This window comes from Heloderma suspectum, chromosome 3 (genome assembly GCF_057233095.1).
Source record: "Heloderma suspectum isolate Gila_16-S chromosome 3, 16-S_ref, whole genome shotgun sequence".
In the NCBI taxonomy this organism is placed as follows: domain Eukaryota; kingdom Metazoa; phylum Chordata; class Lepidosauria; order Squamata; family Helodermatidae; genus Heloderma; species Heloderma suspectum.
Genome location: NC_139460.1, coordinates 16,988,840 through 17,016,277, shown reverse-complemented (window position 1 = coordinate 17,016,277; position 27,438 = coordinate 16,988,840). Strand labels below are relative to the sequence as shown.

Here is a 27,438-nt window from a genome sequence, read left to right as displayed (position 1 = left end):
TGCTAGCCAGCGGCCGGATGTCCGGCCGCTGGTGGAGCTGGCGGAGCTGGCGGCAGCTCTGCAGAATTGCTGTGGAGCACAGCCGGCTGGCCAGGATTCCGGGGGGGGGGGAGGAACAGAGCGCCTCCCCCCCAGCGAGGATTCTGCGGGGAGGGACGGAACGCCTCCCCAACCATAAACATAATCCGCGAAAGGTAAGTACCTTTCGTACATCCCTACATTCTTCCCTGCATCATCTCAGAAGGCGCATTCTTCCCTGCATGTGAAAGAAAGAGGAATGGCTCTTCTCAGACGGTAAAATCCGCTGCTTAATCAATTGGGGGAATTTGTCATTTGATTAAAAGGGGTGTAAACAATTACTCTAACAGAGGAAAAACAAAGGGGATGAGGTCAGCCCCATGTTCTCTATAATCCACCTGGTGCTTTGTCTGGAGACCAAACGGCATCAGAGGGCGTGGCCACGCCCACTTATGTTCCACTATGGCCATGTTCCTGCTACCATGTGCCTATAGAGGGCTGGCGGGGGGAGGGAGGTCATTCATCCTCCCGCCCCAAATAGGTTCCTCACCCCTGCTCTAACCTATATTAAAAGCAGATGCAAATGCATCCACTTCAATCCAGCAAAGGAGATCCACATGTGGAAAGAGATTTCTGGGTTGGATACATCACCCGCTTTGTGATCCTCATTTGGGTCCCATTGAACTGGCAGGATGTCTCAAGATGTGATGGGGAAGATGCATATCTGTGTATAGCTGGAGCTGGATTGCAGTCAGTGTCTTTTCTGTGTTTTTCATTTTATTTTTAGTATCAGACTTGGTGAAAACACGCAATACTTTCAGTTAAAAATGAGCACTCGGTTTAGGCTTGGCTATATCTTTTGGGGAGCAAAAGGTAGCATAAGACAGAGCTGGTTTGCTATTATCTTGCAAATAGATGAGCCTGTAGAGAAGTGTTTGAGAAATCTGAGCCAGATTTTCAGTGCATTGAAAAAGTATGTTGTGGAAGAGTTCTTTTTTTCTATCTTTCCTTACCAAAACGATGTGAGATAAACAACAACATGACAAAACAAAACTTTTTTCTCACCCACTCCCTTTCCCTCCCCACCCCCCGTCCACACATATACTGATCTCAATAGGTGCTATTATAAAACGTGGATGAGAATGACCCCAATGCATGCATCTTGAGATATCATAGGCAATATCTATCTGCATCTGTTGTTCTTACCAGTGGTGCAGTTAGGGAATTGTAGACTATGGATTTATTGCAGGGAGAGGGCGGGGAGGACGTTCTAAGATAGTAATGCATATTGTTTCACTTACTTCAAAGTCTGGTAAGCAAACCCTACCAGTGGAGGCTAATGGTTCCTGTTTCAGTGGGGCGGTGAATCCACTCTGGGTTTCAGTCAGAACCAGCCAGAACTCTAAAGGAGCTGTCCAAGGGGCTGAACCCTATCCCCAAAATGGGTTTGGCACCTTGGATTTATTTATTTATTCATTCATTCATTCATTCATTCATTCCATTTCTATACTGCCCAATAGCCAAAGTTCTCTGGGCAGTTCACAAAAATTAAAATCACAAAGCTCAAGATAAAACAATATAAAAGATGAAAGCTTAAAATCACAATAGAACAGTACAACCAGAATAAAATCTAGCAGCAATGCAGAGATTTAAAATACAGATTTAAAACACCAAAGCTAAAAGACTAGGAAGCTAAAATGCTAAAATACTGGGAGAACAAAAAGGTATTCACCTGGCGCCGCAAGGAGTGCAACATTGGTGCCAGTTGAACCTCTCTAGGGAGCTCATTACACAGCCTGGGTGCCATAGCAGAAAAGGCCCCCTTCCTGGTAACCACCTGCCTTGTTTCATTTGGCAGGGGCTCATGGAGAAGAACTGCTGAGGATGATCTTAGTGGTCCAGGCAGGCACATGTGGGAATCAGCCATCCAAATAGGACAGCTCCTTTAGATCTCTGACTGGTTCTCCTAGAAACCCAGAGCTGATTCACTGCCCCACTGACATAGGGGCCACCAGCCACCACTGAGTCCCACTGTGTTTGAGGCCACTCCTGCTTATTCTGCTGACTGGGGGCCTGGATGTCTGCCTGAAAGTCTTGCCCTGATGACGCCACTGGTCACTGCTTTGAGAGTGTTGGGTCTTCATCATGTAATACTTACAAACATATAAGGCCCACTTTATTTCTGTTGTTATTGTTGTTGTTCAGTCATTCAGTCGTGTCCAACTCTTCGTGACCCCATGGACCATAACACGCCAGGCCTTCCTGTCCTGCGCTCTCTCCTGGAGTGTGCTCAAGTTCATATTCACTGCATCGGTGATGCTATCTAGCCATCTCATCCTCTGCCGTCCCCTTCTCCTTTTGCCTTCAGTCTTTCCCAGCATCAGGGTCTTTTCCAGAGAGTTTTCTCTTTGCATTAGGTGGCCAAAATATTGGAGCTTCAGCTTCAGTATCTGTCCTTCCAATGAGCACTCAGGGTTGATTTCCTTTAGGATGGACTGATTTGACCTCCTTGCAGTCCAGGGGACTCGTAAGAGTCTTCTCCAGCACCACAGTTCGAAAGCATCAATTCTTCGGCACTCAGCCTTCCTTATAGTCCAGCTCTCACAGCCATACGTTACTACTGGGAAAACCATAGCTTTGATTAGACGGACCTTTGTCGGCAAGGTGATGTCTCTGCTTCTTACTATGCTGTCTAGGTTGCCATAGCTTTCCTCCCAAGGAGCAAGCGTCTTTTAATTTCATGGCTACAGTCACCATCTGTGGTGATCTTGGAGCCCAAGAAAGTAAAATCTGTCACTGCTTCCATTTCTTCACCGTCTATATGCCAGGAAGTGATGGGGCCAGATGCCATGATCTTCATTTTTTTAATGTTGAGTTTCAAACCAGCTTTTGCACTCTCCTCTTTCACCCTCAACAAAAAGCTCTTGAGATCCTCTTCGCTTTCTGCCATTAGAGTGGTATCGTCTGCATATCGGAGGTTGTTGATAATTCTCCCAGCAATCTTAATTCCGACCTGTGATACATCCAACCCGGCATTTCTCATGATGTACTCTGCATATAAGTTAAATAAGCAGGGTGACAATATGCAGCCTTGTCGTACTCCTTTCCCAATTTTGAACCACTCGGTTGTTCCATGTCTGGTTCTTACTGTTGCTTCTTGACCCTCGTACAGATTTCTCAGGAGACAGGTAAGGTGGTCTGGTACTCCCATCACTTTAAGAATTTGCCACAGTTTGTTGTGATCCACACGATCAAAGGCTTTAGCATAGTCAATGAAACAGAAATAGACGTTTTTCTGGAATTCTCTTGCTTTCTCCATGATGCAGCGAATGTTGGCGATTTGATCTCTAGTTCCTCTGCCTCTTTGAAACCCACCTTGTACTTCCAGTAGTTCTCGATTCACATACTGCTGAAGCCTAGCTTGTAGGATTTTGAGCATCACCTTGCTGGCATGTGAAATGAGCACAATTGTGCGGTAGTTTGAACACTCTTTGGCGTTGCCCTTCTTTGGAATTGGAACGTAAACTGACCTTTTCCAGTCTTGTGGCCATTGTTGAGTGTTCCAAATTTGTTGGCATACTGAATGCAGCACTTTAACAGCATCATCTTTTAGGATTTTAAATAGCTCAGCTGGAATACTGTCATCTCCGCTAGCTTTGTTGTTACTAATGCTTCCTAAGACCCACTTGACTTCACTCTCGAGGATGTCCGGCTCAAGTTCAGTGACCGTACTATCATGGCTATCAGTGACATTAAGATCTTTCCTGTATAGTTCTTCTGTGTATTCTTTCCACCTCTTCTTAATCTCATCCACTTCTGTTAGGTCCCTGCCTTCTTTGTCCTTCATCATGCCCGTCTTTGCACAAAACGTTCCCTTGAGATCTCTGATTTTCTTAAAAAGATCTCTAGTCTTTCCCATTCTGTTGTTTTCCTCGATTTCTTTGCATTGTTCATTTAAGAAGGCCTTCTTGTCTCTCCTTGCTATTCTCTGGAACTCTGCATTCAGTTGGATATATCTTCCCCTTTCTCCCTTGCTTTTCGCTTCCCTTCTTTCCTAGGGGTGGACGAAAGTCCCTTACCTTTCGCCGAAGCTTGTTCGCGGTGGGAGGGAGGCGCTTCGCTGCTCCCCCCGCGAAGTTCAGGCCGGGGGGGAGGCTTCCCACCTCGCCCTGGCCGAAATTCAGGCCGGGGAGGAGGCTTCCCGCCTCGCCCGACCGCGAACGCGAAAGTTTAAAAAAAAACAAAAACGCCCCCTGATAGGCTACGTAACGATTAACGTAGCCTATCACGGCTAGATTTGCAAAGTCAGCCATAATAGGCTACGTCAATCGTCACGTAGCCTATCACGGGGCATTTTTTTTTTCTTTTATTGCAATGGCGGCGGTGGCAGCCGGTCAAAAGACCGGCTGCCGCTCCCGCCCCGCTCCAACACCCGCCGAACCGCCGGCCGGACCCGCCGCCGGGAGGGACATTCGGCAAAGGTAAGTACCATCCCGGGGGGGGGGCGGGGTGTGGGGGGGCTCGGAGGATTTCTCCCCGAAACTTGTTTGGGGGGCTGAACACGTTGGCGCTCGGCCCCCCGAAGTTTCAGGGAGAAATCCTCCGCCATCCCTATTCTTTCCTCAGCTACTTGTAAAGTCTCATCAGACAGCCACTTGGCTTTCTTGCATTTCTTTTTCTTTGGGATGGATTGAGTTGCTGCCTCCTGAACAATGTTACAGACCTCCGTCCATAGTTCCTCAGGCACTCTGTCTATCAGGTGGTCTAATCCCTTAAATCTATTCCTCACCTCCACTGTATATTCATAGAGGATATTATTTAGGTCATACCTGAATGGTTTAGTGGTTTTCCCTACATTCTTCAATTTAAGCCGAAATTGTGCAACAAGAAGCTCATGATCTGAGCCACAGTCAGCTCCAGGTCTTGTTTTTACTGACTGTGTAGAGCTTCTCCATCTTTGGCTGCAAAGGACATAATCAATCTGATTTCAATATTGACCATGTGGTGATGTCCATGTGTAGAGTCGTCTCTTGTGCTGTTGGAAAAGAGTGTTTGCTATGATCAGCGTGTTCTCTTGGCAAAACTCTATTAGCCTTTGTCCTGCTTCATTTTGTACACCAAGACCATGCCTGCCTGTTATCCCGGTGATTTCTTGACTTCCTACTTTAGCATTCCAATCCCCTATGATGAAGAGGACATCTTTTTTTGGTGTTAGTTCTAGAAGGTGTTGTAGGTCTTCATAGAACCGATCAACCTCAGCTTCTTCGGCATTAGTGGTTGGGGCATAGACTTGAATTACTGTGATGTTGAATGGTTTGCCTTGGATTCGTACTGAGATCATTCTATCGTTTTTGAGATTGTACCCCAGTACTGCTTTTCCCACCCTTTTATTGACTATGAGTGCTACTCCATTTCTTCTAAGGGATTCTTGCCCATAGTCGTAGATATGATGGTCACCTGAATTAAATTCGCCCATGCCTGTCCATTTGAGTTTGCTGATTCCCAAGATGTCGATGTTCAATCTTGCCATCTCATGTTTGACCACCTCCAGCTCACCTTGTTTCATTGATCTGACATTCCAGGTTCCTAAACAATATTGTTCTTTACAGCATCGGATTTTCTTTTCACCGCCAGACACATCCACAGCTGAGTGTCCTTTCGGGTTTGGCCCAGCCGCTTCACTCTTTCTGGCGCTACTTGGAAATTCCCTCTGCTCTTCCCCAGTAGTATATTGGCCACCTTCTGACCTGAGGGGCTCATCTTCCAGTGTCATACCTTTTAGCCTTGTGATACGTTCCATGGGGTTTTCTTGGCAAGAATACTGGAGTGGGTTGCCATTTCCTTCTCCAGTGGACCACATTTTGTCAGAACTCTCTGCCATGACCTGTCTGTCTTGGGTGGCCCTGCACGGCATAGCTTATGGCTTCACTGAGTTACGCAAGCCCCTTCGCCACAACAAGGCAGTGATCCATGAAGGGGACTTTATTTCTAACAGTGTGTAAAGCGGTATTGCACATGACTAAAGGCATGATCCTATGCATGTTTAGAGAGAAAGAAGTCCTACAACTAGGGGTGCACGAAAGCGACTTACCTGGTCTCGCAGCTTGTTCGCGGTGGGGGGGAGGCGCTTTGCTGCTCCCTCCAAAGTTCAGGCCGGGGGGGGACGCTTCCCGCCTCGCCCGGCCGAAATTCAGGCCGGGGAGGAGGTGCCTCGCCTCACCCGGCCGCGAAATAAAAAGTTAAAAAAAAAAAACGCCCCCGTGATAGGCTACGTGAAAATTAACGTAGCCTATCACGGCTAGATCTGCAAAGTCAGCCGTGATAGGCTACGTTAATCGTCACATAGCCTATCGTGGGTGACTTAAAAAAAAAAAAACGCGTACGCAAATGGCGGCCCCCATAGGGAGCCGCCATTCGCGTTCCTTATTTGGTCACTGTAGTCTACGTAAATCTTTACGTAGACTACGGCGAAAATAAGGGCAACATAAATAGCGTTGCCCTTATTTTCGCCATAGTCTACGCAATCTTTATGCAGACTACAGCGACCAAATAAGCAACGTGAATGGCAGCTCCCTATGGGGGCCGCCATTAGCCGTACGCGCTTTTTTTTTTTTTTTTTAAAGTCACCCGGATAGGCTACGTGATGATTTACGTAGCCTATCATGGCTGACTTTGCAAATCTAGCCATGATAGGCTACGTTAATCGTCACGTAGCCTATCACGGGGGCGTTGTTTTTTTTTTTTACTTTTATTGGAATGGCAGCGGCGGCAGCCGGTCGAAAGACCAGCTGCTGCCTCTGCCCCTGTCAAAGACCTGACGAACCGCCGCCAGGATCCACCGCCGGGAGGGACATTCGGGAAAGGTAAGTCCTGTCCCGGGGGGGCGGGGGGCAGGGGGGCGGAGAATTTCTCCCCGAAACTACTTCGGGGGGCCGAACACGTTGGCACTCGGCCTCCCGAAGTTTCGAAGAGAAATTCTCCCCCATCCCTACCTACAACTCCCAAGATGCCCCAGCTAGCTATGCTGGCTGGGCATGCTGGGAGTTGTAGGGCATAGATTGCACCCTAAATGGTCAAGAGAATAGATGGTGACTGGAAAGCAGATCCCCATCACGTACCCTTCCATGGGGATAAGTCTTGAATCTGGATGTGTGTTGTGATTAGGGGTGGGTGAACCCCCTGAGATCTGGTCCAGGGGTGGGGGTCCATCACAGGGAAATCCAGGCCACTTGGGACCCCACAGATTTCCCTGAAGCCCTGGCTTGTCCACCGCAGTTCATGGGGTGGCTCTCCGTCTTTCTAAAATACACCTTCCTAAATGTATTGACACTTTGATAAGTTTTTTGAGCCATGGACCATGTAGGAATGGCAGCTTCCATTTGCCTCGTGTAGGAAAATTACAGCCATAATGGGCATTTTTTTTTGCCATTTGCAGCCATAAAGCACTTACTTCTACCTAAATTTTGGCTGGAAAATATGCCAATTATGGCTGTAATTTTCCCACAGTTGGCTAATGGGAGCTGCCATTAGCCTACTGTGCCTTTTGGAAAGATGGAGAGCTGTCCCATGTGAAATCTGAGGTTGCACAGGTGGGGGGGGGGCATTCTACTGCAGACTCAGGATTTTGGATTCCTGGGAATTCAGACTCATTTGGTTCCACAGCAGATTTCTCCCGCATCCCTAGTTGTGATGCACTTGTGCAGATGGATGCACATGATGCCGCTCTATGTAGGGAGGGTTTTGGCTTGTCCCAAAAAGTATGAAAAAGAGGTGAAACTGTTGTACTGTTGTAACTGATATGGCTTGGCTGTGTGAGGCTATGGTGACGAAAAAGGAGACCGCCATAAATGCAGTCCTGTCATGCTTTCTGGAATCAGAGTGCATGGAAGCAAAGAGGACCCTGGCCTGGCTGGGCATGAGATATACTGTGTGGAATATCACCTCCAGATGGTTGGCGATGTCCTAATGTGCATTTGTCAAGTCAGTAGGCACTGAAGGCCCCATCACCATCCTATTCCATGGGAACTTTGGTGAAATCTAATAAAGCACACAAAAGGGCAATGAAAATTATCAAGATGTTGATCTTGATTAAGGACGGACAAATCAGTCCATTTCTGGTTCATGTCACTTTTGCATGCTGTCAAGAAATCCATTTTCTTTTGGTGTTCTAGCTACCTGTAAAAAATCCATTTCGAGAAGATGGGCCTGCACGCACTCATTAAGCCACCTGTGTGTATTATCTTGAGCTGTTCTGGCTTCAAGGCTCTTCAAGGCTGGAGCAGAACTCTTGCCAATTAGACTGGATGATTTCAGCTTGGCTGCTGTGAGAATTTCCACCCCCTCCCCCCACAAAGCCTGGGAAACTATTCAGCTGGCTAGTGATTGGCTAAGGAGGCTCACCTCACATTTGTTAAAGGCTTTTGTGTATAAAATACATGTGTACAGCTGCCCTTTGCTTTTATCTTCATTCGCTTTTGTATGCTTTTGTCTCCTTCTTGCTTTTGGCATGTACTGTACCTCTGAAACTTATCTTTGGGGCTCTGTTCTATTTGAAGACCCTTTCTTATGTGGAATAGACAGGTTCAGGTAGCTTTGTTATTTTCTGCCTTGCAATATTGTTTCCAAAGACTGGTCTGTTCTGTTGTATGTTACCACTTTGCTCTCTCCCTTTTGTAAATGAATTTACCACCTATCCTAATTGAAAGTGTGTACTTCCTGCCAAGTAAGCAAGGCTCCAAGTCCACCACCTTCTGCTTAGCTAATGCTGCAGTTTAAGGATTTAGGTCTAGGACTTGAAAACAGAGGGCGCTGACTTGGGCCCTTATTTCTTAAGCCCTAGGAGCTTCCTGCAAAGTCTGAGAGTTCCCTGACTCAGGGTGAGGTGGTGGCAGCCTACCTTGTTGGGTGGTTGTTCAACTTGACCAACACTTTGTCCCTGCCTACACTGCTGGGAGCTAGGGTGACCCCCTCCCTCCCTTCACACATGTGTTCCTTTAAAAGTCCATTCAATCCTGTTTCCACATTCATTCATTCGTTTATTTATTTATTAAATTTATTATTTTATTTATTTATTAAATTTATTAATCACCCATCTGGCTGGTCACCCAGCCACTCTGGGCAATGTACAACAACAGAACAGTTTAAAATAATAAAATTCTACATTAAAAACATTATATTTCTAAAAATACCCTAACCCACCCCAAATGCCTGCCTGAACAACCATGTTTTTCAAGACCTGAGTGCTGCATGACAGAGTGAGCTCCCGTCTTCAGTCCCAGCTCCTACCAACCTAGCAGTTTGAAAGCAAGAAATTGCAAGTAGATAAATAGGTACCGTTTCGGCAGGAAAGGTAACAGCGTTCCATGAACCTTGGTGTTCAGTCATGCCGGCCACATGACCACAGAAGCATCTTCGGACAACACTGGCTCTTCGGTTTAGAAATGGAGATGAGCACCACCCCCTAGAGTCAGACACGACTGGCTGGGGACACCTTTACTTTTACCTTTAGAAGCTCATTAAAGAGGGGGCATGGCGGAGTTCCCTAGGGAGGGAGTTCCACAGAGTGGGGGCCACCACAGAGAAGACCCTCTCCCTTGTCCTCACCAGTCTAGCTGTCCTGGCTGATTTAAGCGGCCAGTCTGGTGTTGCTGGAGGTGCTCCTTAAGATAGGCTGGGTCAGAACTATATAGGGTTTTAAAGGTCAAAACCAACACCTTGAATTTGGCCTGGAAAACAAACCAGTGCAACTTTGTGATTCCATCCCCCAAAGTGAATGAAATTGGCATTTAAATACACCTTTCTAAATGTATTGACACATTGATAGGTTTTTTGAGCCATGGACCATTTGGGAAGTATGAAAGCTAGGGGATAACCAAGTTTGACTCTGCATATTAGTCCAGAAGGAGCAGATCAGGTCAATTTTGTACTGGAATCTGCAAAGACTGAATTCCTGAAACATCCCTTATTGGAGCACCTTCTCTGCAACAAAAGTCTAAAGCTTTGGGATCTTTCTTTAAATTTAGAAAAATGAGATGACCAAGCAGGAAACATGAGAGAGGTTTATACAATTATGCATAGCGTGGAGAGAAAGAGAGAGGATAGATAGAGAATAGATTACATAGACAGATAGACACATAGATTTCCAATGATAATCAGTGGGAGGCAGAAAGTTTTGGATCTGCGAATTGAGATTTGGATTTGGTCCTAAGTCGGATTGGATGGTCAGTGCACACCCCATATATATATATCCCTTTCCCATAACACTAGAATTTGAGGTCACCCAGTGCAATTGATTGGAGTTTTTTAAAAATTCAAGATGGACAAATCAAAGCATTCCTTCACAAGAAGTACACACTGCTACACAAGGAATGTACTGCTACACAAGGCCAGCCTCAATAGTTTTAAATAGTGGTGTGCTGAAAATTTTTCCCACATTTTTTTTTCCCAACCACTCTCATTCAATTTGATAGAAAAGAAATTGTTTTTGAAAAGAAATTCAAAGGAGAAGGAATTTCAGAGAAATGCTCATGGGTTGGATTTGGAGTTCTTGTGCTTACCTTACCTGTGAGGAAAATTTATGGATGATAGGTCTAAAACTGTGACTGTTATACATCGTATATACCACCCTTTCCCAAACTAGCATCCTCCAGTTTTCATGCACATTTTTCAAATGTATGCATACTGTCAAACACATTTTATTTCTTTTTTGATCCTCAAATCACCATGCAAGCTTGGAAATTGTCAGGGTGGAAACTGAGCCCATAGACCCCCAGAGCAGTTCTGATTCTGAGGAGGAACAGCAATCTGTGGGAGAGGAGCTCACTCATCTCTCACAAGCACAGCAGCTGGCAAAGATTCCTCCTGCCAGCATTCCTGGGATAGATAGTGACGCTGGCAGCGACAGAGCCCTGAAGGGGGGCTTGCTGGACGCTCGGTGCAGACGCAAGAAGTGATGACAGATGGAGGGCACCGAAAGGAGGCGCTCCACTCATTTGGCGCTCAAACAACGGTCACGTCCCAAGGACCCAAGGGTAAGAGGGAGGATCTCTCCCTAGCCCATAAGTTCAGAGTCTTCCCACGGTTCTCCTTCAAATGGGGGCCAACTGCCTTACCTGGAGCTTAGGCTACTCTAAGCCTAAGCTCAGTTCCCCAGCGCAGTTCCTTGCTTAGTTGCTAGTGATTAGTATCTGTAAGAGTCATAAAGTAATAAAGGAATAAAGCCTTGGAAAGAATCCTCATCATCTGTGTCCTGAGTTGGCTATTGGAGGGGACTGCAAGAGGCAGCTAGGGCGCTCCTGACAAATACACAGACTTCAACCACATATTGCATCTGAGTCCATCTTCAGTCCAGATGGCACGAACTGGGTAAAATCCTAATAAAAAATGAACTGAAAGAAATTTCTCCTACATCCCTAGCTGACACCTGCAGTTCACCAGACAGGGAAGCTGCACACAGATCCAGCAGTTCCTGACAGCCTCTGAGGATCTCTAAGAATGCTCAGAACACAGCTCAGACATCATTCATAGGTTAAGGGTGCAATCCTATGCATGACAGAAAAACGTCCTACGACTCCCAGCATGCCCCAGCCAGCCATGCTGGCTGGGGCATGCTGGGAGTTGTAGGACTTTTTTCTGTCTAAATATGCACAGGATTGCACCCTTAACCTATGAATGATGGTGTTTTCATCAGGTGGTGGGATAACTACATTTTCAGGATGAACTCTACTGCTCCTACTCTTTTAGCAGGTTAGAGTTTTTCAGCTTATCACAGCATGGTTGCCAGGTAATCCACACAGCACTGGATTCCTTTGGGCAATCTCTTTCTATAGGATTCTGAATACTCAATAATCAATAAAGTCATTGCAAGCTTTTTATTATTATCCTATATAGTCTTTGATGATGACTCTTCTGTTTAATTATGCCACAGTGTCTTTTAAATATTTCTTATTATTATTTTAATAATAATTGGGTGTGTTTGTTTTGGTTTTCGTATATTTGAATCGTTTCTAAGAATATACTGTTAACCACCATGGACAGCAAATCTTTTAGAGGAAAGGCAGGATAACAACAATCTGAAATAAGTTTGTTTTTTTAAAAAAATGTTAGGAAGTTGTCTGAATCCATCTTCTGTGATTGAACCATCTGTAGGCTATGTAAAATTGGTAGATCATGATGATTACAATGCCATAATTCTGCATAGCATTTTGTAGAGTAGTAGATGACAGGTCTCTGCCCCAAGGAACTTACAAGCTAAAATTTGCCATGGCAGAAACATGGGTGGGTGGGGAGGCAAGGTTTCACCTGTTTTGCAGCAGTTATGAGACAGTGCATGGCTGAATACTAATGCTGGGAGCTTATCCAGCCTGTTCACCACTGCTTCCAGCAGGATGGATGAATCCTCCTTCCCACTTCCCATCAGTGGACTGAGGCTGCAGATCAGTAAAAGGCAGCACAGCGGAACACTGCTGTCTCTTTATATTAGGACAATAAAACATTGACTGGATTGTCATTCCCCTCCCCCTTGCTGGGGAAAAGAGGGACGAAACAGGTATTCACACTGAAATTCTAATTCCACAACTTTTTATGTATTTCCTTGGAGCGTTTGCTAGAAGGAAACAACAGTTTTGTACTTCATTTGCACACTCGAAAGGCAATGCTGTGGGTGCTGCCTCTCTTTTCAAAACCTAGAGAAGGAAAGAGAGGAGGCCATTTAAACAGGCATAAAGAAAACAGCTGTCCCTGCATCTTTCTCTAGAACAGAAGGTTATTCTCACTCAGGGTTAAACTCTTTATATTCTCTATGGCACCTGTTATTACCTTGCCTGTTCGGGGTTCTGGTCTGTGCAGATGAAAGATAGCTGCTGTTTAAGTGGCAACACAGCCCTTGGGCATCCACAGCGCACCAACAGCATTTGAAATGTTCAGCAAATGTTTACCTCCAATGCCCCTGTGGAATTGGATTCCGTCCTGCCTGAAATGGCAAGTGTGCTGAATTTCAGCCCTTAAAAATGCATCCTGTCCTTGTTTAACCTTACAATTATTTCACGGAATTGGCAGGTGTACACGCAGCTGAGCACACCTGTGTTCATGATTCAGAACATTCCTCAGGTTGCCAAAGTGGAGTTAACATTATATGTGGCTGGCTCTGCTTAGACTCCAGGAAGTAAATTCCTGAAAAAATTTGGCTGCTTTCTGAACATATTGCTGAAGAGAGAAGGGGGGGTACTAACTGAGTTAAACTAAATTAATTTTATTCCTTGTTAGCTGGGCAAATTACACCATCCTGGAAACCAGACCTTATTAGTCACTGAGATATTTCTCATTTAATTTCATGCTTGGCTTTAATAGTGCCAAAAAAAGAAGACGTTGGAATCCTTATGTCTTTATAGATATGTGTGCTTTCTGTTTGCATTTCAGGTTCTGAAGAGATTTCTTTTAGAACTGGGCTGAAATTTCTCAAGACATTTTTCTGAGAAAATTTTGGAGGTTGCTTTTTCTCAAACCCAACCCCTGTCTCAAGGAAAAGAAGACAACTTGGCAGAACTTTCTCTGAATATTCTCCACCAGTTTTTGGTGGGGGATGCCATTTTCTGCCATAATGAATTGGGTGGAGCTTTGTTTCTTGAATACTAGGTAACCATAGTAGGAGTATGCATTCATTTTTTAAAAGAATGAAAAAAATAAATGAATGAATACGATTCATTTGTTCTAGTGATAGAAATAAATGAACAAATTGAGTTCTAAATGAGAATCCACTTGATTCTCATGTGTTTCTCAGTCTTTTCAATTGGAGCCATAATGGAACAGGCTGGACAGATCAGAACAAGGTTGGTGGGGAGGAGGAGGAGGAGAAGAGAAGAGAAGAGAAGAGAAGGAGAAGGAGAGAGAGAGAGAGAGAGAGAGAGAGAGAGATGAGGATACGCACAGTTAGGCTGTGTGCTTTATTTTAACTGCTTGTAAAATGGGGACATTAATCCTCCTATCTATTGGATATTTGGCAGGTCTGATTTTTTGGAGGGGTAGTAGAAATGTCATACCGATTGGATCAAAAACATAGAAGGCAGAGGCACCAGAAGACTGGGTGGGTCTCCCACCGAAATCAATGACAAACAAAAAAATGAATGGGAATTTCAGAAACAAATGCATTTCTTCCAAATCAGTAATGAAACTAATGTGATTCTAACAAATAAATTACAAAATGGGCAACATGATTAATAATAAAAATGAATAGAGTAACCAAACCATTGTTTTCCTTGCATACTCCTGTGCATGGGCACATTGAGGATGCCACATGGGTTATGATGTCACAACTCAGGCCACACCTGATGTCTGGTTACTACCTTGTACAACACATGGAACCGTGAGAACAGCACAGGACACCAGGAAATATCTAGTCCATTGTAGGAGTGGTTCCATCCTGTCTGAACTGGAGAAAGCTAGCCACAGGGCATAATTTGGAGGCACCAGGAACTGAGCTAGAATGATAGTCCAGGAAAAGAGCAACCAAAGTGATAAACCAGCTGGAGCAATACCCCTATGAGAAAAGGTTTGTAACATCTGGAAGTGTTTATTTTTTAGTGTGTGTTTTTTTAAAGCAAGTATGGGGAACATAGTTGAAGTGTACAAAATTATGGTGTGGAAAAAGTAGGGATGTACGAAAGTCACTTACCTTTTCGCAGCTTGGCTGTGCAGTGGGGGGGAGGCGCTTCGCTTTTCCCCCCAAAGTTCCGGCAAAGGGGGGGAGGCTTCCCACCTCGCCCGGCCAAAATTCAGGCCGGGGGGGAGGCTTCGCGCCTCACCCGGCCAAAATTCAGGCTGGGGAGAAGCACCCCGTCTCCCCGGCCACGAAACAAAAAGTAAAAAAAAAGACCCCGTGATAGGCTACATAACGATTTACGTAGCCTATCACGGCTAGATTTCCAAAGTCAGCTGTGATAGGCTACGTAAATCGTCACGTAGCCTATCACAGGTGACTTTGAAAAAAAAAAGCGCGTACGCAAATGGCAGCGGCCCATGGGCGCTGCCATTTGCGTTCCTTATTTTGGCACGTCTAGTCTACGTAAAGATTTACGTAGACTACGGTGAAAATAAGGGCAACACAAATAGCGTGCCCTTATTTTCGCCGTAGTCTACATAAATCTTTACGTAGACTAGATGTGCTAAAATAAGGAACACAAATGGCGGCGCCCATGGGCCGCCGCCATTTGCGTACGCATTTTTTTTTTTCAAAGTCACCCGTGATAGGCTACGTGACGATTTACGTAACCTATCACGGCTGTCTTTGGAAATCTAGCCATGATAGGCTACGTAAATCGTTACGTAGCCTATTACGGGTGTGTGAGTGTGTGTTTTACTTTAGTTTTTTTTTTTGCAATGGCGGCGGCGGCAGCCGGTCAGGAGACCGGCTGCCGCCCCCGCCTGCACCGAACCGCCGCCGAACCGCCGCCGGGACTCGCCGCTGGGAGGGACATTCGCCAAAGGTAAGTCCCATCCTGGGGGGGGGGGCGGAGAATTTCACCACCGATTTCGGGGGGCCGAATGCGTTGGCGCTCGGCCCCCCAAAGATTCGGGGAGAAATTCTCCGCCATCCCTAGGAAAAAGTGGATAGGGAGACATTGTTTCCCTTTTCTCATAATATTAGAACCCAGGGTCATCCCATGAAGCTGAATGGTGGGAGATTCATGACAGACAAAAGGGAGTCCTTCTTCGCAAGGTGCATAGTTAAGCTATGGCATTCACTTCTTGAAGATATAGTGATGGACACCACTTGGGTGGCTTTAAAGGGGGGTTAGACAAATTCATGGAGGAGAAAGCTATCAATGGCTACTAGTCATAGTGGCTATATGCTACCTCCAATATCAGAGACAGTATGCCTATGTACACCAGTTGCTGCAGAACATGGCCAGGAGGGTGCTATTTCACACATGTTATGCTTGTGGGCTTCCCACAGGCAGTGGTTGGCCACTGTGTGAACACAGTGCTGGACTAGATGGACCCTTGGTCTGATCTAGCATGGCTCTTATGTTCTTAACATCACGGGTTGGAGCTTAACCTCAGTTTTGGGCTCAATATAAGAATGTGGGCCTTATCTGTACCAGCCATTTTATAATTAACAGCCAATACTTCCCCCAACACACACACACACACACACACACACACACACACACACATCCCTTCCTTTGATAGTGGAAAAGAGAATGTTCATTTCTCAGAATGGTGTACAATTTCTATTGAAAGGACTGTTTTGTCCCTACTACAACTTAGTTGAAATCCATGGCACCTGTTCTTGTGCGCATCTGTGACAGTCAGCACATCGTGGACAATGAATGGAGTAATTAGGAACTTCTTCCAGCATAGTTTTATTGTGAAGAAGCACTGACTATTCATTCCGGAGTCAACATGAAGCAGGACTGTGATGTTTGCCCTATGCTGAGCCTTGATTTTCAGCCCGTTGCTGTACAAGTACCATCATTCTATAACTAGAATATTTTACTCATCTCTCGATACCACGGAGTCAAACCTCTGATCCATTATATACTGCTCTAAATTTAAAAGCATAGGAAAGATCTGGCTAATGGCTTTTTAGTTCCACTGATATAAATTGAAGAATTAAAAATGACACTCGTATCATTCATAAAACACTAGTGGGGGTGGAAGTAGCAGAAGCCTGTTATAGCTAGAAATATGAAGGCCTGCAAAAACAACAACAGCAGCAGCAGCAACAACAACAACAAGAACAACAACAACTGGGTGGGAAAATTTGGGGGGAAAGTGTTTTTTCCTGTTTTCTAAGGGTGTTTTTTTTTTTAATTTGGGGGGAAATTGAGGTTTGGTGTGTGTGTGTTCCTGGTTTTTTTCTCCCCCCCCAAGCCTTCACATCTCTAGTTAAAGCATGTTCACATATAAATGTGTTTAGTAGTCACCATGTGCCCAACTAACACATGTCAACTGCATGTCACATGTCACATGTCACAGTGTGCAGTGGCAGGAGTCGAGGTACTCAAAGGGGACGTTTTCTTTCATTTTACTTGAGATCCCCGTTGATCTCAAGGGGAGAGAAAATCAGTAAGCCAGCTCCAAGATTGCTGCACTGCCCCCCCCACACACACACACTCCATTCTGCGGACATGTCAGGGAAACAGGAGCATGTTAGATCCAGTGGGCACCGTCCAAGCGTGTCGTTCCACTAGCGCAAATGATGTTGCACTCGTGGGAACTAGATTCTGAACTAGGCTCAAGGGGAGAATCCAACTAAAGTTCTGCTTGTGCAGCTGCTTGCGCAAGAGCTTATGTGACCATTTTCAAGAGTTGGCTATGCGCTCTGGTAGCATGTGCTCTGCTGGCTCAATGTGCAAGCACTTGTGCGACTGAAGGATTCGATGGAGCTCCACTAGTGCTCTTTGAGTTTGCAGAAGGACACCGTTGGATACTGCCCAAAGGATCCAAAGCCTCCCCCAATATAGGCCCAGCCACCCCAGTTTTTGTTGTTACTGCCAAAGCACTGACAACAGAGTGGCAAGGTTAGCAGGCATCGTGTGGCGCAGCGTCTAACTGTGCCCGTGTGGCGGATGGAAGGAACAAACCAGAGACACCAATTTAAATGGGGTACTAAACTGGGCACAACTTTATCAATTCCGAATAGGATTGGAGGAGGCATAGGGCATGGATCCTGCCTGGCTGTCAGGAATGTTGGGGGTGGGTGGGAGGGTCAGAGGCCCACCACGGTGCAGACTGCTAACATGAACCCCTTTCCCTCCACCCCAGATGTGCCATGCTTAGGCCACCAGGAGGAGCAAAAAACAGCGCGAGAGTCCAGACAGCTCTCGGAGCTTTATTGAGCCGACTGCTGTTGGCACCTCCACTGTACCTACCTCCCCAACTTCTGCCTTCCTTGGGGCTCGGCTGCTTGCTGGTCTTCTGCCAGCTGCTGGCCGGGCTTCTCTGTGACGGTCTTCACCTCCACTGCTTCCTCCTCCTCTGCGTGGCCTCCTCTGATGTCGGCAACGGCAATGGCGCCAGCTGACCCATGAGGCCCCGCTCTTTTGTGCACCAGGCAGGCCAGAGAGGGAACCGCTTGCCATGGCTCCCATTCAGTTTGTCTCCTCACAGCCCCACTCCATCCAAGCCAGTCAGCCTTTCCAGCTGCAGGGGGGCACCGCCGCTGCTGTGCAGGCACCTGTCAGCTCCCTTCCTTGAACAGCTCTATTGTTATTTATCTGTTTTAGCATTGTTGTTCTGCCTTTTATCCAGATTGCTCTGGGTGGCACACACCATTCTCCTCCTCTTGCCCATTTTACACTCACTACAACCCTGTGAGGAACGTTAGGCTGAGGGAGAGTGACTGGCACAGGGTCATCCAGTGAGCATTGTGGCCAAGTGAGGTTTTGAGCCCAGGTCTTCCCAGTCCGCCCCCCCCCCGGTGACACTAGGGATGTATGAACCCCCCACTGTCTGGTCCGGGGGGTCTGCTGCAGGGCAATTCAGGCTACTTGGGGCCCCATGGAATCCCCCAGAGCCCTGCCGCATCCACCAGAGTTGGCGGTGCGGCTCTCCAGACTCAAATGAGGCTGGATTCCAAAGAATCCGACCCCCGGAGTCTGTGGTGGACTGGCTGCACTGACCTCCACATCCAGAAGAGTTCCCATGAGGTGGCTCTCCGGCTTTCTAAAAAACGTGATACGCTAATGGCGGCTGCCATTAGCCTATCATGGAAGAATCACAGCTGTAAATGGCCGTAAAGCACTTACTTTTACCTAAATTGCAACTGTTCACAGCTGTATTTAGGTAAAAGTAAGGGCTTTACAGCCGCAAATGGTGTACAATACACCATTTACGGCTGTAGCTTTCCTGGAATAAGCTAATGGCAGCTTCCATTAGTGTATCATGTTGAGAGCCACCCCATGGGAACAGTTCTGGATGTGGAGGTCAGTGCAGCCAGTCCACCACAGACTCCGGAGGTCAGATTCTTTGGAATCCAGCCTCATTTGAATCCGTGGCGGATTTCTCCAGGATCCCTACACAGCACTAACCACTACACTGCACTATGAAAGGTGGCCAAATCAAAATCGAAATGAGTTCTGATTCATAAAAAAGATGTGATTAATTTCCCTACAACGGGATTAAAACGATAAAGCAGCAAACAGCGAACACATTTCTCCCTCATTCTGACTGATGGATTGTTTGTCGCGAAGCTGTTGTGTCTCCGGAGGTTAAAGCTGAAGGCGACTGATAACGTGGATGAAATACCAAAAAGCCTGGGAACCTCAATCTGCTCAGAAGAGCTCAGAGAGAACGCCTTGTAAATCTTGGCAGAAGGAGACCATCTTCAGGAAGCAAAGGCGCGTGCGTGTGTGTGTGTGTGTGTGTGGCACTTTTCCAAAGATTAGGAGCCAAATAGCATTCTTCTGATCTTTGATCCTATTAATTAGAAAAAAATCCTCTACTAACCAAAAAGGTGGATTGAATGATACTTTGAGCTACGGAAGCAGTAGCTCTAAAATGGAAAGGATTTTAAAAAACAAAAACAAAAAAAAACCTCTAATCCTATACAAGCCTACTCAGAAGTAAGCCCCATTGAGTTCAATAGGACTTACTTATGGGCAAATGTGTTTATAGGATCAGCAGCTGGTAAATGTGCTACCTCTTCCTTGAGCTATCTCTATCAATGTAAGATCATTTATCCTCTGCTACTTCCAGTATAAGCTTCTTGACTTTACTATTAAAGTCATTGACACCTTTATCCCTTTAGGAACTCTAGGGGACTAAGAAACTAGAAAACATAATATCATATATAAAACCATATTTAGCACTTCCCATTTCTGATAAGGACAATCATAAAACCTTTACGGCTGCATTTACCTTAAACTAAGGCCTTTACGGCCGCAAATGGCGTCCCGGATGTCATTTGCGTCTGCAGTCAGTCCCCTTCAGCCAGCGATATGGCTGGAGGATCCAGGGGAGGATTCCGCACAGAGGCAAGGGTAAGTCTTCCGTTCTGCCACAGACTCCAGGGGCCGGATTCTTTAGAATCCGACCTCATTGGAGTCCGTGGCAGAATTCTCCGCCATTCCTACAAGATGCATATTGGTTCAATGGATAACAGCTATATGAACCATTACATAGCCTGGTGTGAGCACAGTGACTTATACAAGCCAGACTTGAGATCATCCCTTTTTACCAGTGCTTCAGTCTCAACAGGTATCTTCTAACAGAAGGGTATTTTGCATTTCCGCATCAGGCTCCAAGCTGGGGAAGAGAGTTCACACCGGAATGGGGGTGGGGAACCAGAAGAACCCTTTTGATGTGATCCAAGCTGCCCCTCGAATCCCTTGCTCACTTGGCACCCATAATAATGATCTCAGTGAATCAAGCAAGCCACGTGTTCAGGGCCACATCACCAGGCTGACAAATGGAAATGGCTGCCTACTGCCAAGAGGCCATCTGCAAGAATCAAATGTGTTCGATGATGGCTTAAAGCCCAGCCAAGGCTTGGCCTGTGTTAAGGGAAATAACCCATTGTGTTATGAAAACCTGCTTGCTTGCTCTCTTGCATGGACAGACACAACTAACAAAATAAAAAAAACCATTTCTGAAATTACAGAACAAGAAGCTTCAAGAATTACTCATGATCTTGAAGTGGAGCAACTGTGGGGAACCTCTTTCAGACCAAGAGCTGAATTCAATTCTGGAGAAGTTCTCAGGGGCTGCATTCCACAAGAACATAAGAAGATCCATGTTGGATCAGACCAAGGGCCCATCTAGTCCAGCTAGATGTTCACACAGATGTTCACACAGTGGCCAACCAGCTGTTGATGGGAGACTCACAAGCAAGACATGAGTGCAACAGCACCCTCCTGCCCATGTTCTACAGAACCGGCTGGTGTACAAAGCCATCCTGCCTCTGATACTGGTCTGGAGGTAGCACAGAGGCATCAGGACTAGTAGCCATTGATAGTCTTCTTCTTCCAGTGGTGGGAGAGGCCAAAGGCAAAGGTGATGGTGCCAAAGGCAAAAGAATTGAGATTAAAAATACCAAAAAGTAAAAAGAATACCATCCTATTATAGCTTAAATTTATGTATGCATATGTATTTATTATTTACAATATGTATATACCACTCCATATCTAGAACAGATTTCAGAGTGGTGAACACAAAAGAGAGAACAGTGAAAGAATTAAAACACCACATTAAAATTATGCTTGTTTAAAAACACAATGCCAATAAAAACTGTAATTGGTCATTTACAGAATGCCTGCTGGAACAGTGCTGTTTTCAGGAGGTGCCAGAAACAACACAGTGTTGGTTCCTGCCTGACCTCCAGGGGCCGGGCAGGGAATTCCATGGGAAGGGGGCCACCACACTGAAGGCTCTTCTCCTGGTGGACTCCAAATGGGCCATAGGTCCATGTGGAACCACCAGGAGCATGTCTTCTGATGACCTCAATGACCAGGCACATTGGTAAGGGAGAAGGCACTGTTTCAGGTATCCTGGCCCCAAGTTGTTTAGGGCTTTGTATGCTAGTACTAAAACCTTAAACCTGGATGGGTAGAGAATAGCTAAAACAGTTCCTGACAGTAAAACAACCTTAGGAGAGGCGTTTTAACCTTTTAGAATGGAGGGAAAAACTGCACAAAAGCTGGGAAACCACCACACAGTCGGTGGTTGAGGGAAAGGGGTGGAGCCAGAGGGAGGGGGAGTAGTCCTCTGGGGAACCTCAGAGCACTGGACTGGGACTGGAGGACAGAATTTGGCCCCTGGGCTTGAGTTTCCCCACCCCTGCAATAGAAAATGGGTAGCTGTTTTCTGGTAGTATCAAATTCAAATTTCAAAAACGCACCCATAATAAAAGGGCAGTACCGATGCTGCCCTGCCCTTCCCACCTTCTGTCCTGCTGCCTCTGCCACATGGCAATAATGGCAAGCAGTCACGCAGTATTGTCGTGGCAGGAAAGGAAGTGCCATAAAGATGGTGATGCAAACTACAAAGGCTCTAGAGAAGTAAACAGCAGTAGTTGTAATGAAATGCATAGAATCATAGAATAGTAGGGTTGGAAAGAGTCTATAAGACCATCGACTCCACCCCCCTGCTCAGTGCAGGAATCCAAGTCACAGCATCCCTGACAGATGGCCGTCCAGGGTGGGAGAGCCCACCACCTCCCTAGGGAATTGGTTCCGTTGTCGTATTGCTCTAACAGTCAGGACCCTTTTCTTGAAGTTCAGCCGGAATCTGGCTTCCTGGAGCTTGAGCCCATTATTCCGTGTCCTGCATTCTGGGATGATTGAGAAGAGATCCTGGCCTTCGTCTCTGTGACAGCCTTTCAAGTACTTGAAAAGCACTATCATATCTCCCCTCAGTCTTCTCTTCTCAAGGCTAAACATGCCCAGTTCTTTCAGTCTCTCCTCACTGGGCTTTGTTTCCAGTCCCCTGATCATCTTTGTTGCCCTCCTCTGAACCCTCTCCAGTTTGTCTGCATCCTTCTTAAAGTGTGGTGCCCAGAATTGGACACAGTACTCCAGGTGAGGCCTAACCAGTGCTGAGTAGAGGAGAACTAGTACTTCATGGGATTTGGAAGCTATGCTTCTATTAATGCAGCCCAAAAGAGCATTTGCCTTTTTTGCAGCCACATCACATTGTTGGCTCATATTCAGCAACAATTCCAAGATCCTTCTTGCTTGTAGTATTGTTGAGCCAAGTCTCCCCCATCTTGTAACTGTGCATTTGGCATACACGGCATAAGCTGCAGAACTGAAGAGTTAGTTGTTGCTCCTAATCAAATTATTAATGCAAAATTCAAGACCATGGACTGGGATTCTTGGACACCCATTTGATATCCCTGTTGAAGAAAATAGGAATGGGTGAGAATTTTGTTTCAGATCATTTTTGATCGGAATTTACCAAAGATCACAACATTCGCCATATTTTGACAAAAAGAACGTGAGATTTTAAAAAAATAAATGAATAGGAAGAAACTGAAACAGATGTATCCATCCAGACCCAGGCTGAGCTCTTCAGAATCTGGGCTTGGATCCCTGGGTATTCAGCCGTGTTCGTGCAGATTTTTCTGACAGGCTCCTCAACCTTCACAGCTATATGGCAGGCAGCTAAACATGGTCCTCTCCATGCTGGGAAAAGCTGTACCTATTAAATTTGACTGGTGCAGATGGCTTTCTACTGGCCAGCACTAGTGATGGGTGAAATCCAACTTCAGCTGCATTTAGAATTGTGTACAGATTTCAGAGGAGTCCGTCCAGGGAGAGTTCACCCAGCTTTCAGCAGCTTGGTCCCCTGGACTTGTATGAGTCAGGCCAGCTCAAGGACTTCCAGTCCCCTGCACACTAAAATCACCATTCACACAAATTGCAGCAGTAATTTGCGTAATTTATGCAAGTTGCAGCCATAAATGGCTTAATTTGTGCAAATTGCCGGTGCAATCTTCGCAAAATTAAATAATTTATGGCTTCAAATTGCAGCTGCAAAATTTGTGTAAATGAGCATTTTTAGGGGCAGGAGGACCAAGAAATTTCCAAAATTCTGGCGAAATGCCCTTGGCTAAGCTCACAAATACAAGCCAAGCCAGGTTCTGGGGAAATTTGTTGAGCCCCAAAAGGACTGGATTTCCTTACAACAACCATCCCTAGAATTGTGCTTGGGAAATGGAACTATTTTCTACACACACACACACACCAAATTATGTACCTCTGCTGTTGTTTTTCCTGAACCCAGTTCCATAAGAACATCCTCAGGGGTCCTTGTCTGGGAGCCCCCACCAAAGGATGTGAGATGGGTGGCTACCAGGGAGAGGGCTTTTTTCTGCTGTGGCACTCCAGCTGTAGAATGAGCTCCCTAGAGAGGTTTGCCTGGTGCCTGCATTGTACTCCTTTCGGTGCCTGGTGAAGATCTTTTTTATTCTCCCAGTATTTTAGCATTTTAGCTTCCTAGTCTTTTAGCTTTGGTGTTTTAAATCCATATTTTAAACCTCTGCATTGCTGCTAGGTTTTATTCTGGTTGTACTGTTGTGGTTTTAAACTTTCATATTTTATATTGTTTTATGTTTTGCTTTGCAGTTTTAGTTTTTGTGAACCGCCCAGAAAGCTTCAGCTATTTCAGTATAGAAATTAAAATAAATATAGAAAGAAAGAAAGAAAGAAAGAAAGAAAGACCCTGTAATGCAGGGGTTTCTGTCCTCTTCCAGCCAGAGGGCTGCATTCCATTCTGGAGAATCTCTCGGGTGGCACATTCCAGTGGTGGGCTGGGCCAAAAGCCAAAGGAATGGAGCCAAACTACCTAAAATGCCATTTTTTAGCTTAAAACTCTTACTGCTAGGAAGTATGGAAAGGCATTCCAACCTTTAAGGATGGGTTGGGGGGAAAGACATGCAAAACCTGGGAATGCACCAAATGGTCAGGGATGGGGGAACATAGCCATCTGGGGACCTTGAAGAGCTGGATTTGGCCCATGGGCCTAAGATTCAACGCCCCTGCTGTAATACTTCCGGTGCCATAACTGGGAATGCAACCATGCCTGAAGAAACACCTGTCCCCAATTCTGCCCCCAGTACCCTTTCTTGCCATAAGTTTCCTTCCAGGTAGCTAATGTTGCCTGGCGGCAGCACCAGGGAACAAGGAATGTAGGAAGAGGCTTTATATGAGGTCAAACAATTTGTCCACCTAGCCCAGTAATGTCTACTCTGACTGGCAGCAGATCTCCAGGGTCTCCGGTAGTGACGGGATAACCAGGGATGCTCAAGCTCACCTGATTTCTCCCAACACTTCACAGCTCAGTTCAGTTCACTCTTGTTCTCAGTTGTGACCTGTTTCATCAGTTCATTCATGTGGGGAAAAAAATGTATATTTTGAATGGGAGAAGTGTGCATTTTTCAAAAGTGTGCACTTTCCTCCCACTGACTAAAGTGTGACAACTTGACATTTTTTATAAAAAGAAAGTGCACATTTTTAAAAATGCAAGTTCAGGAATTTGTGAACATCTTTGGAGAATGTGTGTTCATGTTCATGTTCACGTTCACATACATGTTCAGGGTTGCCAATGGGCATTTCCAAGAGATTTGTGAACCAAAATGAAATTCTCATGCACCCCTAGTCTCTGGTAAAGGTCCCTTGCCCATCACCTGTTCCACAATGCTTTTAGCTGGAGAAGCTGGGAATTGAACTCCCAGGATCTTCTGATTGCAAAGCATTTGCTCTGCGACCAAGATTTTGCTTCTTCCTTCTAGGAGAGACAAGCTGCTTCTAAGGCACTGGATGCCCTTACTAAGGACTAACGGGCTTTGGGAAAATGTAATGTCTTGGGTATCCTGGCATCTGGGACGCTGCCACTGCAGTGTCCAAACTGTCAGGTAGGTGGGAGGAACACCTGTTCGCATTGTAATCTGAGCCAAAGAAGAACCCTGAGGAAGAGGGGAATGGAGCTGATTTTGTAATGTGGCCAAGCAGTATGAGCTGAATAAACTGATATCCTGGACCAGGAAATTATTAATGTTGTTGATATCACTAGCTGGTACAGACATTTTTGCTCCTGCTGGCTTAGCTGGTGCTATCCCAGGTCTGTCTCAGGAGGTAGCCCAGCTCTGTACACCCTATCTTCTATTCTCAGGCTTTGGCACTCCAACTTCAATATGCTGCTCATTCATAGCAGATCTATATTGTTCTGAATGCACTCCATGGCACATGGGCCATCATGGCGATATCAGTTCACACAGGGGAGCTGTGCAATTCTGGCTGGCTCCATTTTGGCAAATGATAAAGGCTGTAACTCATACCACTTGGATGGCTTTTCATTCCTGTATTATCTATAGTGTGCTGGATTCAATTTCCACAGTGTTATGCAAAGGGAGCAGGGATAGGTACCAATTTGGTCCCAATGCAGAATCTGGCTCTGCTTGATGTGTGTGTGTGTGTGTGTGTGTGTGTGTGTGATTATTATTATTGCTTTTGTTTTTGCTGTTATATTAATTATTTATTTTTGTCTTTGTGTGTGCAAGTTATTTGTGTGTAAGTTGCTGGGGTGTTGTTGTTTTTTCTGCATTGGGATTTGACAGAAATTGTTGTTGTTGCTGTTCTTGATGATGATGATGATACAGTGGGGAGACTGGACAGTGTCCCTGAATATGTCTGAATGGCATTCAGTCCTCTTGATGTATGAGACATTTCATTTCATTTTGTTTATTACATTTCTATACTACCCCATAGCCAAAGCTCTCTGGGAGGTTCACAAAAATTAAAAACCATTAAAATACATTATATAAAATATAAAAACCATTCACATAATGACATAAAACAAATAACAAAACAACAACAACAACATATATCTAAAACAATTTAAAACAATCAGCCAGAGACAATCAGAGACTCATGATACGCCGCCAAATGCCTGAGAGAAGAGGGCAGTTTTAACCTGGTGCCGAAAAGATGACAATGTTGGTGCCAGGCAGGCCTCATCACAAAGATTATTCCATAAATGGGGAGCCACCACCAAAAAGGCCCTCTCCCTTGTTGCTGCCCTCCTAGCCATCTAGCAGCAAGCAAGAAAGATTTTAATCTCTCGGGCTTCCTTCACGGGGTGAGGTGGTGGCATTTAGCTGTGAAGGGGCAGTATGTCTACTCTGCTTTGGTGCTCTGGGCATGAGAGGCTCATGAAGGCAAAGGAGACGACTGTGATGAGGCATACTTTGATAATGACCAAAGGAGATAAAGGAAGTGGAAAGATGTCAAAGGGAAGGACAATACAATGGATTTTATTAGTTTATTTATTAATTATAATATTTATATATTGTGTAATGTTAAAAAAAAATATCTCCAAGCAGTGATGTGAAAGATTCGCATATGTCTCAGGTGTCTGAGGCACCTTTTTGACCAAATAAAGCATTGTCTTCTTATCAGTGGATTGCATCCAAAGAAAACTAAACCTAAGGATGTTCACAGAAGGAAAGTTTCCTATATTATGCCCCCCCCCCATGCAGCACCTTAGAGCCCTGAAAAACTTCTCTGGAGAGCCTTGAGGTATGTGGGATGGGCATTTCAAGGCATAGGATGTGGAGGAAGGAACGAGAAACTTTCCTCCCATTAACTTCCTTAACAGTGCCATCCTAGGCATGTCTACTCAAAAACAGAGCTGTGTGCAAAGGGCCTTTCCAAATCTCCACCCTATTTGTGGACATATAAATTTGGGAAAGCATTACACTGAATTTCTCCAGGAAAGGAGACATTTCCCCACAGTTTCTCGGGGGTGTGGCTCACCATTCACAGTGGCAGTAGCATAGCTTCTTCTTGTTTTCCTGGGGGTGTTTGTTTTTGCTGCCACTACAAGTGGCAGCAGCAGCTGTGTTGACAGCCTGGTGGCCATTTTGTGTCTTTCACAATGCCCTGGACCTAGCATAATTCTAAAGCATTGTGGGTAGAAAATGGT

The 27,438-nt window shown here is 45.6% G+C and overlaps 1 protein-coding gene across 2 annotated transcripts in view; it reads left to right on the top strand.

The window, feature by feature from the left end:
* Positions 1–27,438, top strand: part of GRM5 (glutamate metabotropic receptor 5) — a 352,105-nt gene that overhangs the window by 149,960 nt on the left and 174,707 nt on the right. The gene's annotated exons all lie outside the window — the stretch shown is intronic.